Source organism: Salmo trutta, chromosome 22 (genome assembly GCF_901001165.1).
Source record: "Salmo trutta chromosome 22, fSalTru1.1, whole genome shotgun sequence".
In the NCBI taxonomy this organism is placed as follows: domain Eukaryota; kingdom Metazoa; phylum Chordata; class Actinopteri; order Salmoniformes; family Salmonidae; genus Salmo; species Salmo trutta.
In genome coordinates this window covers 20,717,279-20,731,446 of record NC_042978.1, presented here as the reverse complement: position 1 = coordinate 20,731,446, position 14,168 = coordinate 20,717,279, and the positions used below count along the sequence as shown (strand labels likewise).

Below are 14,168 nucleotides of genomic sequence, written 5' to 3'. Positions count from 1 at the left end.
GAAGTGGCTTCTTTGCTGCCCTTCTTGACACCAGGCCATCCTCCAAAAGTCTTTGCCTCACTGTGCGTGCAGATGCACTCACACCTGCCTGCTGCCATTCCTGAGCAAGCTCTGTACTGGTGGTGCCCCTATCCCGCAGCTGAATCAACTTTAGGAGACGGTCTTGGCGCTTGCTGGACTATCTTGGGCGCCCTGAAGCCATCTTCACAACAATTTAACCACTCTCCTTGAAGTTCTTGATGATCCGATAAATGGTTGATTTAGGTGCAATCTTACTGGCAACAGTATCCTTGCCTGTGAAGCCCTTTTTGTGCAAAGCAATGATGACGGCACGTGTTTCCTTGCAGCTAACCATGGTTGACAGAGGAAGAACAATGATTCCAAGCACCACCCTCCTTTTGAAGCTTCCAGTCTGTTATTCGAACTCAATCAGCATGACAGTGATCTCCAGCCTTGTCCTCGTCAACACTCACACCTGTGTTAACGAGAGAATCACTGACATGATGTCAGCTGGTCCTTTTGTGGCAGGGCTGAAATGCAGTGGAAATCTTTTTGGGGATTCAGTTCATTTGCATGGCAAAGAGGGACTTTGCAATTAATTGCAATTCATCTGATCACTCTTCATAACATTCTGGAGTATATGCAAATTGCCATCATACAAACTGAGGCAGCAGACTTTGTGAAAATAAATATCTGTGTCATTCTCAAAACTTTTGGCCACGACTGTACACTGAATAAAAATATAAACGCAACATGTAAAGTGTAAGTCCCAAGTTTCATGAGCTGATATAAAAGATCCTCACAATTCTCACAAAAAGCTTATTTCTCTCAAATGTTGTGCAAAAAAATGTGTTTACATCCCTGTTAATGAACATTTCTCCTTTACCAAGATAACCCATCCACCTGACAGGTGTGGCATAACAAGAAGCTGATTAAACAGCATGATCATTACACAGCACCTTGTGCTGGGGACAATAAAAGTATACTTAAATGTGCAGTTTGTCACCAACAAAATGCCACAAATGTCTCATGTTTTGAGTGAGTGTGGAATTGGCATGCTGACTGCAGGAATGTCCAACAGAGATGTTGCCAGATAATTGAACGTTAATTTCTCTACCATAACCTGCCTCCAACAATGTTTTAGAGAATTTGGCAGTAGGTCTGTGTGTTTTGGACATTTAAACTTACCAATAGCAATGTGTAGCAAGTCTTGTCCATTTCTTCAGCTCCAATGCCATGTTGACCATGTTCGATCCGCTGTCGGTAGTCATACATACTTGACACGACTCTTTCAAGCACCAGGATGAAAGTGCCTCCCTCAGCCCAGCTGCAATTATTTCTCCGGTGTGGTCATCTGAGAAATAAGAGGTCTGAAGGCCTTTGCTTTGCAGATACCAGTTGTTGTCAATGTAATGAATCGTGAGGCTAATGTATGGCCCTGTGGTCCGGCTTGACAGCAGTGGTAGAGAAGAATGCAGCGTTACGGATTTCATTGGCAACTCTGTCCCGACATTCTGTGTAGAGTTCTGGCAGACATATTCTGATGTATTTACGGCTCAGGATCTCGTATCTTGGGTCTAGAGTTCTGATCAACTTTCTGAAACCATCTTTCTCCACAGTTTGAATTGGTTCCATGTCTTTTGCTATGTGATATGTAATTGCACTCGTTATCTCATTCCACTTCTTGCTCTTCTTGTTATATGGAGTACCACTAACAAATGATGCCTTGAGTGATAACTGAGTGCGGGTCTGGCTTGAATATATCTTGGGACTTGCTCCACTGCTCCGGGGGTTTGTTGCACACATTCTGGTAGATTCTTCATATTCATGCACATGCAGGGTTTCCACCTTTGGCTAGCACAATGTGTCGACACAACTTACACAGTACTGTTTGTTGGTCGAGGTCGGATATCTTAAAGCCAAACCAGTCCCAAAGGACAGAGGAAGCCCCTTTTTTTTCGAACCAAGTCTTCGTCATCCTGCAAATCAACCTCAATAGCATTATTTCCTTGTCTTCAGTAATCCTCAGCGCAGAAGAGTAAGCAAGCATAATTGTTTTTGTAAAATAAACAATTTGAACGAGCCCACTCGGCTGTATCACTCGACAGAATTTTTGACGAAACAAAAACGCTTTATTTCATACATTTATTAATTTATTATGATATGCATGATATGGCAAAATCCATATCATGGCACAACATCATACCGGTATACCGCCCACCCCTACTTCTTCTATAGAAATAGTTCCTGCCTCTCGCTAAATAGTATAAAGCAGATTATTCAGTTGACGTGCATATCGGTCGGAGACTGCAATATCATCTCTGTAAACGCAGCTGCCATTAGATGCAGTTTATCATTACGCACTGCGCTTTATTACGAGCGACAATTTTTCTACTTCACTGTGTTCTCTACCAGAAAGTTGATTGGCCCACTTTGATGTCACGTAGGTTGATATATTGCTATGTTTTCATTTATAAAGCCCTTATACAAAAAGTCCCACTGTACCTAACATGATTACTGAACTTTAGACATTACTAAACTTTAGACATACGAGTTACCACACCCGGTCTCAAGGATGGCTAACTCTGGAAATTCCTTTGATCTCTACGGAGTTAGGTAAATCAGGTTTTAGTTTCTTTGCACCTTATTTGTGGAACAATCTTAAAATTGTTCTTACATTTGATGTTTTGGTGAACTTTTTACTGATGAATGTGTTTGTTTTTTATGACCGTGTTTTTATTTCTGTTTGCAGTTAGTATTTATTTTTTGATGTGTGCATTTTCTGTAATTGTTTTTAAACCCAAGGGCCAAATGGGCCAATACTTCCAGGAACGCATATTTGAAAAGCAGTTACTAGGCATCTTCATACTAAACAATCTTCGGTAGAACTTTCAGTCAAGCACCAGTCCTCAAGAGAAACTTCATAACAATATTGTGACACAAAAAAAATCGTAGGAAACAACTTTGCCATCATTACGATGTTGTCAACTTTACTGTGGACAGATGGCAATGTTACCATTCCCTAGCAAAGTGTGTAAAAAAAATACCAAGCAAAAAGATCTGGTGCTCTCCCCTCACTCTTAGCTAGCTGGCTAACGTTATAACGCATCTTCAAGTCAATCTGACGACATCACAATGAAGACAAAAGGTTTTCCTCACAATTTTTTGCCTCCTTTAGAAATGTAATTGTATTTCCAAGCTACTATAATGCACTTTTGACTAAATCTTAATCAACACCAGTTAACAATGCGTTGAGTATAATGTTCAGTCAGGAGTCAGTGTCCTAAAGAATGTTCAAAACAATACAGTTACAATTGTGCAACACATGAATACTGTATTTATTTGTTTGTTTATTTTCAGATATTGGCCATAGCCTAACACTAGTTTTTTTTTACTTTTTGAAAATGTGTTTCCGCCCGGTCTCGAACCGGGGACCTTTCGCGTGTTAGGCGAACGTGATAACCACTACACTACGGAAACTGAACACAACTAGGAGAAGTACTCCAAATACACCTACTGCGCATTAATTTATCGAATAGACTATAGTTGTTTCTATACAGCAAGTTCTCATTTCCATATAGATTTAGGTTATTTTAAGAAATGTTGAAGACCGTTTTATTTTTATATATATATATATATATATTTTTTTTTTTCGCAAGGGAGCCATGCACATACAATTCATAAACAAAATCAAATACAAACAAAAATAAAGCACAACAATCAAGAAAAACAGAAACATTCCTCAGCAAATAGTTCCCCAATCAATATTTAAAATGCCCGAGCGGCATCAAAGTGTCCACTTGCAGTGTATTTTGCGGTTGGTTCCAGCAATGAGGTGCATTAAAACTAAAAGCGGATTCACCTAATTCAGAGGATACCCAACCCTGTGAGTGGGTTTAGTATCTCATGTTTTTTTTTATACTTTAACAACAAAGTTAAGTAAGTTGTAAGTTTGTGTGGTATATAATGCATGTTACTGTTCTCCTTCCAGCCAATCATGATGTTTAAGGATCATATTCTACATTATCTCTTGCCCATGATAACCAATTACTGATGCGCATAACGAACACAAATGTCCATTCAAGTAAAATTGTGAGGTTACAGGTATATCGATTACAAATCAACATTGAAAGAGGTTAAAAAAAAAAAAAATACTCCCCGTCGGGGAATTGAACCCCGGTCTCCCGCGTGACAGGCGGGGATACTGACCACTATACTAACGAGGACTACACATGCAAAACACAACGGTTTTTATAAAACTGCTCATCTAATTATCATTTAAGCATTTTAATTTTTTAAATTACCTTTATTTTAAACTAGGCAAGTCAGTTAAGAACAAATTCTTATTTACAATGACGACCTATACCCGCCAAACCCGGACGACGCTGGGCCAATTGTGCGCCGCCCTATGGGACTCCCAGACACGCCCTGATCTGTTTCACCTGTTCCTGTGATTGTCTCCACCCCCTCCAGGTGTCGCTTATTTTCCCCAGTGTATTTATCCCTGTGTTTCCTGTGTCTCTGTGCCAGTTCATCTCGTATGTTAAGTCAAGTTTAGTTAAAGCACTTCTGAATAAACTACCTTCTTATTTATAATCACTAATCAATATTAGAATATTAATTCACAAAACCAGGTCTCAAGCATGGATTACACTTGAGGCCCATGCAATTTCCAGAGAGTTGGGTATGGCTGCCTTTTCCTGTTACGCTCCTTGCTTATGGAATAGCCTGCAGACTAAATTTAAACTTGAGACTCTTGTCCCCCTTGCCCATTTTAAGTATTTATTGGAGGATTTTTATTTTTGTATTGCTTGTAACTGTTTCGGGTAATGCAAGTTTGTGTGCTGTTAGGGGAATAACCGATGTGTAAATGTATTCTGCTGCTGTATTTTTTTGTGTTATCTGTGATCGTTTTGTTTGTTTGGTGGTGGATTGGCCTCAAACAACGTCCAGGGTGCAGTTGCAACGGTTTCTTGGGTTTGCAAACTTCTACTGCCGTTTCATTCGAGACTACAGCACCTTGGCAGCCCCCCTCTCGGCACTCACCTCCTGCAAGGTACCGTTCAAATGGTCTCCAGCTGTCAACAAAGCCTTCGTGGACCTGAAGCATCGGTTCACAACAGCACCCATCCTCATCCATCCGGACCCCTTGTGTCAATTTGTGGTGGAAGTGGATGCTTCGGATGTTGGAGTGGGGGCCATCCTGTCCCAGCGATCTGCCCAGGACCAAAAGCGTCATCCCTGTGCCTTCCTGTCCCATTGTCTCAATCCGGCTGAGAGGAACTACGATGTTGGCAACCGAGAACTCCTCGCGGTGAAGATGGCGTTGGAAGAGTGGAGCACTGGCTGGAAGGAGCAGAACAGCCATTCCTGGTCTGGACCAACCATAAAAACCTGGAATATCTCCGTACAGCCAAGCGCCTCAACTCCAGGCAGGCCCGGTAGGCCCTCCTGTTTGGCAGATTTAACCTCCATCTCCTACCGCCCAGGGTCAAAGAATGTGAAGCCTGACACCCTCTCCCGCCTATACAGTTCCTCTACCAAACGCTCTGTCTCTGAAACCATTCTCCCTACCTCATGCCTTCCTGCCACTATGGGTTGGGGTATTGAGAACCTGGTCCGCGAGGCACAATGCTCCCAGCCTGGACCTGACAGGGGCCCGGCTAACCGGCTGTTTTTCCCTAATCCAGTCTGGTCCCGGGTCCTGGAATGGGCTCATTCCTCCAGGCTGACCTGTCATCCAGGGTCTCGTCGTACACTAGCCTTCCTCCGACAACGTTTCTGGTGGCCCACAATGGTCCCTGACGTCTCTGCCTTAGTCGCCGCATGCACAATGTGTGCTCAGAACAAGACTCCACGGCAAGCTCTTTCTGGCATCCTTCAGTCACTACCGGTCCTTCATCGTCCCTGGTCTCATATCTCTGGACTTTGTCACTGGGCTCCCTTCGTCTGATGGCAACACTGTCATTCTGACGGTAGTCGATCGGTTCAAGTGCTCCTCAACTGCAAGGAGCCATCACATTGATGAGAAGTGGGACATGAAGTATCTACTGACAATATGGAGAGGCACACAACAGAGAACCTAACACGGTAATAATACCATCGTTGCTTAGTGGGTGGGTGCCAGCCGCAGGGTTTCCACTAGTAACCACAATCACAAATAAAAAAATAGGCCGTATCGGTACATTGAACTACATTGCCCCCTAGCGGTCATACGCAAAACCACATCTCAATTGTGAAAATAATTACAGTTTAAACGTTAAAATTTATTTTACATTTGACACATCCCTAGTGTGAATACTTATGTAAATGAGATCTGTAGTCCATTTGCAATACATTTGCTAAAATGTCTAAAAACGTGTTTTCACTTTGTCATTATGTTGTGTGTATTGATGGGTGAGAAAAAAGTATATTTTTAATCCATTTTGAATTCAGGCTGTAACAACAAAATGTGGAAGGCACTGTAGCTAGCTAAAGTTTTTCGTTTGGCACAATCTGAACATATTAGCAGAGAGATTAAACAGTGCAACTACACTGGCTCTTTTTGTCACATAAACTGAAATTAGGGGAACTATTCAAATTTTAGTAACCAGGAAATGGCAGAGCAATTTCTGCATAGTGCATCTTTAAATCATGATTTACCTACCTAAAAAAAGATATGTATGACTTCCTGACTGACCAAGTCTATCCATAATAAAGTGCTTCTCTACCTTCTTAACAGCACAATCATCAAGGCAGGTCCTACAGGCTCTAGTTTTGTCGCACCTGGACTACAGTTCAGTGGTGGGGTCAGGTCGTGCCATAAAGAGGGAAAATTGCAATTGGCTCAGAACAGGGCAGCACAGCTGGCCCTTGGATGTACATAAAGAGCAAACATTAATAATATGCATGTCAATCTCTCCTGGTTCAAAGTGGAGGAGAGATTGACTTCATCACTACTTGTATTTGTGAGAGATATTATAAGCACTGAGCTGTCTGTTTAAACGACTAGCACACAAGACATGCCACTAGGAGGTCTTTTCACTGTCCCTAAAGTCAACAAAAGACTATGGGAGGCGCACAGTACTACATGGAGCCATGACTACATGGAACTCTATTCCACATCAGGTAACTGATGCAAGCAGTAGAATCAGATTTGGGGAAAAAACTGATAAAAATATACCTTATACAACAGCGGGGACTGTGAAGAAACAAACATAGGCACATACATACACATGATAACATATGCACTATTTACACACGTACACATGGATTTTGTTTTGTGGATATGTGGTAGTGTTGTATGGGGGCACACACTTAGTGTGTTGTGAAATCTGTTATGAATGTATTGTAATGTTTTTAAAATGTTATAACTGCCTTAATTTTGCCAGCAGGAGCTAATGGGGAACCATAATAAATACAAATACAAATAAGTCAGCCACAGGAATCGGAGCAGGTAAACATACTACAAGAAGTGATAGAGGGAAGAGAGGATAATAACAAAATAGATGGACATGCTTCAATGGGGCAGAAGTCAGTATGTTGTTGTGATTCTGGATAGGCAGATAACTAGCAACAATGACAAGAAGCTGCCATGTAGGGAATCGTAACTGGCTCGTTTCAGCTAGTTTTATCTTGTTCTTGATACCATGTCTTGTTTTGAGGTGTTTTAACTGATGTCACGTCTATGTTAATATGGCAAATTCACTAGCTAGCTAACCAACAACTGTAACAATATATTTGAGACAACAAGTACTCATTATGCGCCATTAATTTATGTTTTCAATAAACATTGGAGACAAAATATAGTTTACATGTCAATAATCTAAGTCAACCTTGTCTGTTTTGCCCCATAGTTGCGCATGTGTCGGTTTTGTTGCTCAACCACCAACCCTTCAAAAACCAAAATAACATTGGTTGACCGAAGTAAAACATGTTAATGCATTGGCCGGGAATCGAACCCGGGCCTCCCGCGTGGCAGGCGAGAATTCTACCACTGAACCACCAATGCTTATCTGTGCAGACAAAGCTAAGTCAATAAATAGATCTAAACAACAGTGATTTATGCATGGTTGCGTTTTTTTTTGGTATGAATAGATAAAATACGGCACTCATCATTTACATCTCAATTGGACAGCTGGAGAAAGATTAGAAATCAATAAATACATCAATAGTATGACCACCAGATGGCGCTCTAGCTCGGAGAAATAGCCTAAACCTGGGAGGCCAAAATAACTTATCCACAAAACTGTTGACACCACATCCATGACGTACAGATTGCGCTGCAGAGAATAATGCAGCTTTCCAATAATGCAATTTCGAAAAAAAAATGATCTCCATAAAATGCTCAATCCAAACAAAACAACAGATAGATACACTTGCGATTAGCCCCAGTCACTTTGTATACAATGGTAAAAAAATAATAATAATAATTATCGTTTTTGCATGTGATGGGTTGTAATTATTTTTTATTTATTTTATTTCACCTTTATTTAACCAGGTAGGCAGGTTGAGAACAAGTTCTCATTTACAATTGCGACCTGGCCAAGATAAAGCAAAGCAGTTCGACACATACAACAACACAGAGTTACACATGGAGTAAAACAAACATACAGTCAATAATACAGTAGAAAAATAAGTCTATATTCAATGTGAGCAAATGAGGTGAGATAAGGGAGGTAAAGACAAAAAAGGCCATGGTGGCAAAGTAAATACAATATAGAAAGTAAAACACTGGAATGGTAGATTTGCAGTGGAAGAAAGTGCAAAGTAGAAATAGAAATAATGGGGTGCAAAGGAGCAAAATAAATAAATACAGTAGGGGAAGAGGTAGTTCTATGGGCTAAATTATAGATGGGCTATGTACAGGTGCAGTGATCTGTGAGCTGCTCTGATAGCTGGTGCTTAAAGCTAGTGAGGGAGATAAGTGTTTCCAGTTTCAGAGATTTTTGTAGTTTGTTCCAGTCATTGGCAGCAGAGAACTGGAAGGAGAGACGGCCAAAGGAGGGATTGGCTTTGGGGGTGACCAGAGAGATATACCTACTGGAGTGCGTGCTACAGGTGGGTGCTGCTATGGTGACCAGTGAGCGGAGATAAGGGGGGGCTTTACCTAGCAGGGTCTTGTAGATGACCTGGAGCCAGTGGGTTTGGCGACGAGTATGAAGCGAGGGTCAGCCAACGAGAGCGTACAGGTCACAGTGGTGGGTAGTATATGGGGCTTTGGTGACAAAAACGGATGGCACTGTGATAGACTGCATCCAGTTTATTGAGTAGGGTATTGGAGGCTATTTTGTAAATGACGTGGCCGAAGTCGAGGATCGGTAGTATGGTCAGTTTTATGAGGGTATGTTTGGCAGCATGAGTGAAGGATGCTTGTCTAGCCAGGCTGATTTGTAGGGGTCCAGATTTTGCAGCTCTTTCAGAACATCAGCTATCTGGATTTGGGAGAAGGAGAAATGGGGAAGGCTTGGGCGAGTAGCTGTGGGGGGTGCAGTGCTGTTGACCGCGGTAGGGGTAGCCAGGTGGAAAGCATGGCCAGCCGTAGAAAAATGCTTATTGAAATTCTCAATTATAGTGGATTTATCGGAGGTGACAGAGTTTCCTATTCTCAGTGCAGTGGGCAGCTGGGAGGAGGTGTTCTTATTCTCCATGGACTTTACAATGTCCCAGAACCTTTTTGAGTTTGTGTTGCAGGAAGCAAATTTCTGCTTGAAAAAGCTAGCCTTGGCTTTTCTAACTGCCTGTGTATATTGGTTTCTAACTTCCCTGAAAAGTTGCATATCACGGGGGCTGTTCGATGCTAATGCAGAACGCCACAGGATGTTTTTGTGTTGGTTAAGGGCAGTCAGGTCTGGAGTGAACGAAGGGCTATATCTGTTCCTGGTTCTACATTTCTTGAATGGGGCATGCTTATTTAAGATGGTGAGGAAGGCATTTAAAAAAAATAACCAGGCATCCTCTACTGACGGGATGAGGTCAATATCCTTCCAGGATACCCGGGCCAGGTCGATTAGAAAGGCTTGCTCACTGAAATGAGCGTTTGACAGTGATGAGCGTTTGACAGTGAGCGTTTGACAGTGAGCGTTTGACAGTGATGAGTGGAGGTCGTTTGACCGCTGACCCATTACGGATGCAGACAATGAGGCAGTGTGGTACAGAGCCTTCAGAAAGTATTCACACCAATTGACTACATTCTGTTGTGTTACAGCCATGGGGTGAAAGTAAGCACATATGGTCCAATATGGTGTCCCGCGAAATAAATAGTGGGGGTATACCGTACTGGTAAAACATGCGCTTATCACAATAATTAAAACTAAAATGTCAAGAAAACTTTAGGCTATTACACCACTTGTTATCATCACAGCATGTCAGGCATGAAAAATGAACGAATGGATTTGAAAACTGGTGGAACCTACGCTCAACAATGCGATGTGGTTAGATGAAAACACTACAATTTTGCCAAGGCAGAGATGAGTGGCCAACACAGAGATAAGCAGACAACAGTGGACGCATTACTACTGGCCTCATGACAATCGCAAAATGTCATTACACTTTTTGGTGTTTTGTGTAACAGATGTCTCTTTTAGAGGTTGACTGATTAATTAGGGCCGATTTCAAGTTTTCATAACAATCGGTAATCTGCATTTTTGGATGCCGATTATGGCCGATTACATTGCATTCCACAAGGAAACTGCGTGGCAGGCTGACCACCTGTTACACGAGTGCAGCAAGGAGCCAAGGTAAATTGCTAGCTAGCATTAAACTTATCTTATAAAAAACAATCAATCTTCACATAATCACTAGTTAACTACACATGGTTGATGATATTACTAGGTTAACTAGCTTGTCCTGCGTTCCATATGGGTGCCTGTTAATTTATCATCGAATCACAGCCTACTTCGCCAAACGGGGATGATTTAACAAAAGCGCATTCGTGAAAAAAGCACAATCGTTGCACGAATGTACCTAACCATAAACATCAATGCCTTTCTTAAAATCAATACACAGAAGTATATTTTTTTAAACCTGCATATTTAGCACACAATATTAACTAGGAAAATTGTGTCACTTCTCTTGCGTTCATTGCACACAGAGTCAGGGTATATGCAACAGTTTGGGCCGCCTGGCTCGTTGCGAACTAATTTGTCCGAATTTTACATAATAATGACATAACATTGAAGGTTGTGCAATGTAACAGCAATATTTAGACTTAAGGTTGCCACCCGTTCGATAAAATACGGAACAGTTCCGTATTTCACTGAAAGAATAAATAGTTTCCGGATTTGACCATATTAATGACCAACGGCTCGTATCTCTGTGTTTATTATATTATAATTAAGTTTATGATTTGATAGAGCAGTCTGACTGAGCGGTGGTAGGTGGGAGCAGGCTCGTAAGCATTCATTCAAACTTTACTGCGTTTGCAGTAACTGTCCGATTTCAAAAAGGCTTTACAGCGAAAGCAAAACATTAGATTATGTCAGCAGAGTACCCAGCCAGAAATAATCAGACACCCATTTTTCAAGCTAGCATATAATGTCACAAAAAACAAAACCACAGCTAAATGCAGCACTAACCTTTGATGATCTTCATCAGATGACACTCCTAGGACATTATGTTATACAATACATGCATGTTTTGTTCAATCAAGTTCATATTTATATCAAAAAACAGCTTTTTACATTAGCATGTGACGTTCAGAACTAGCATTCCCACCGAACACTTCCGGTGAATTTACTAAATTACTCACGATAAACGTTCACAAAAAACATAACAATTATTTTAAGAATTATAGATACAGAACTCCTTTATGCAATCGCGGTGAAAGCACATTTCGGTGAAAGCACATTTTGCAATATTCTGAGTAGATAGCCCGGCCATCATGGCTAGCTATTTTGACACCCACCAAGTTTGGTACTCATCAAACTCAGATTTACTATAAGAAAAATTGGATTACCTTTGCTGTTCTTCGTCAGAATGCACTCCCAGGACTTCTACTTCAATAACAAATGTTGGTTTGGTTCCAAATAATCCATAGTTATATCCAAATAGCGGCGTTTTGTTTGTGCGTTCAAGACACTATCCGAAGGGTAAAGAAGGGTGACGCGCCCGGCGCGTTTCGTGACAAAAAATGTAAAAATATTCCATTACCGTACTTCGAAGCATGTCAAACGCTGTTTAAAATCAATTTTAATGCGATTTTTCTCGTAAAAAAGCGATAATATTCCGACCGGGAAACCCTGTTTTCGTTCAAAGACTGAAAAAATAAAAACATGGAGTCGTCTCGTGCACGCGCCCCCAGTCTCATTGTTCTCAGATCGACCACTATCCAAATGCGCTACTGTTTTTCAGCCATGGCCTGCAAAGTCATCATTCAACGTTCTGGCACCTTCTGAGAGCCTATGGGAGCGTTAGAAAATGTCACGTTACAGCAGAGATCCCCTGTTTTGGATAGAGATGATCAAGAAGGCCAAGAAATAGTCAGAGAGGGCGCTTCCTGTTTGGAATCTTCTCAGGTTTTGGCCTGCCAAATGAGTTCTGTTATACTCACAGACACAGACACCATGCAAACAGTTTTAGAAACTTTGGAGTGTTTTCTATCCAAAGATAATAATTATATGCATATTCTAGTTTCTGGGCAGGAGTAATAATCAGATGAAATCGGGTACGTTTTTTTTTTCCGGCCATGAAAATACTGCCTCCTGTCCATAACAAGTTTTTCTAAAATTGATAAAAAATATAATTTGCTCATCACCTACACAAAATACCTAATAATGACAAAGTGAAAACATGTTTTTAGACATTTTAGCAAATGTTTACAGTATGTATGTATGGAGCATTATGTATTTACAGTTTTATTCACAGGTTTTCAAGTACTGATGACAAATAATGCATTCCGATTATTGCATAGATTGTAATGGACACCTATGATGTGTGTAAAATACTTTTTTGAAGGTTCAACTGATTATAATGAGCTAATGCTCAGCTATTTGCCAGCTATGTGTGGCGCCATGTTTGTTGACATTATACAATGCTTTCTGGGTGTCACGAAATGTCTGTCAGACCAAAGACGTTATAATGAGATTAAGGAATGGTTCACTCATCTTTTGGGTAAACTTCCGGAAGTGAATGATCGTAGACACTAGAAAGTGTTTACCTCAATTATTTAGATCAATGTTGAGCTCACCCATGATGTGATGAATTATAAATAGTAATTGCTATTAGCTAATTCATATTGTGGTTTCTGTCACCCGAGAGTTATCTAAATATGACCGCTTGTGTTACGTAAAGTTAGCGGTAGGAATAATGTAGCTAACATTTTCCGTTTTGGATGATTGTGTATGCTGTTGCTACTTCTGTGAATGTCTGAACATTACATTCAAAAATAAACTTGTATTATTCAGGACATAACTTTGTAAGGACTGTGTTTGTTCAAAAAGTTTCTGTGTAAAAACATTGTTGACTGTTGCGTAATTCGAAACTGATCGTTCTAAAAAATAATTCTAATCAAACCTGTTTTCGCTTTGTCATTATGGGGTAATGTGTGTAGATTGATGAGGATTTTTTGTTGTTTTAATCCATTTTAGAATAAGGCTGTAACATAACAAAATGTGGAAAAGGGAAGGGGTCTGAATACTTTCCGAATGCACCAATATCACATTGTACAAGATATTTAACGCCTGCGTTTTAATGAGATAAGCTCACAGGTCTGTCCCCTCTATCCTGTCAAGGGACCCAGACCCTGTCATCCTGATTCAGACTCCTCACACCTGTTTCTTGTGCCACAGTGCACAAAATTATTCTCGAAATGTCCTCTTTTTAACAATCTCAGATATGCACACCTAAAACTCATTAGTATTGACAATCAGATATGTGCTTTCATGGATATAAACAATGATTTTGGGGGTTCTTATCAACATTTCAGAAAAAGGCCTATTTAATTACATTAAATGTTATGTAGTTGCCTCTTAATTCCACTAGATACAGTAATGAGCAACAATTAACCCTGGAGTCTATTTTAATCCAATTGGTATTTAGAGTTTTGAAATTGCAAATAAATAGGAGTGACACAAACACTGTATTAAAATGAGAGGCAGTCAGACTTCTGTATCACTATGCTTTTTTATGGTTACATTGCATTTTACCCACCCACCGCCGTCAAATCCTTGCTTCCTCCGTACTTGTTTCCT

At 40.7% G+C, this 14,168-nt stretch overlaps 3 non-coding genes across 3 annotated transcripts; all 3 read right to left on the bottom strand.

Moving 5' to 3' along the window:
- Nucleotides 1-3,407: 3,407 nt before the first annotated feature.
- On the bottom strand, nt 3,408-3,480 carry trnav-aac (transfer RNA valine (anticodon AAC)). Its single transcript has one exon. It is a non-coding gene; the product is annotated as a tRNA-Val (tRNA).
- Nucleotides 3,481-4,154: 674 nt separating this feature from the next.
- trnad-guc (transfer RNA aspartic acid (anticodon GUC)) lies at nt 4,155-4,226 on the bottom strand. Its single transcript has one exon. It is a non-coding gene; the product is annotated as a tRNA-Asp (tRNA).
- Nucleotides 4,227-7,919: 3,693 nt separating this feature from the next.
- trnag-gcc (transfer RNA glycine (anticodon GCC)) lies at nt 7,920-7,990 on the bottom strand. Its single transcript has one exon. It is a non-coding gene; the product is annotated as a tRNA-Gly (tRNA).
- Nucleotides 7,991-14,168: the final 6,178 nt, after the last annotated feature.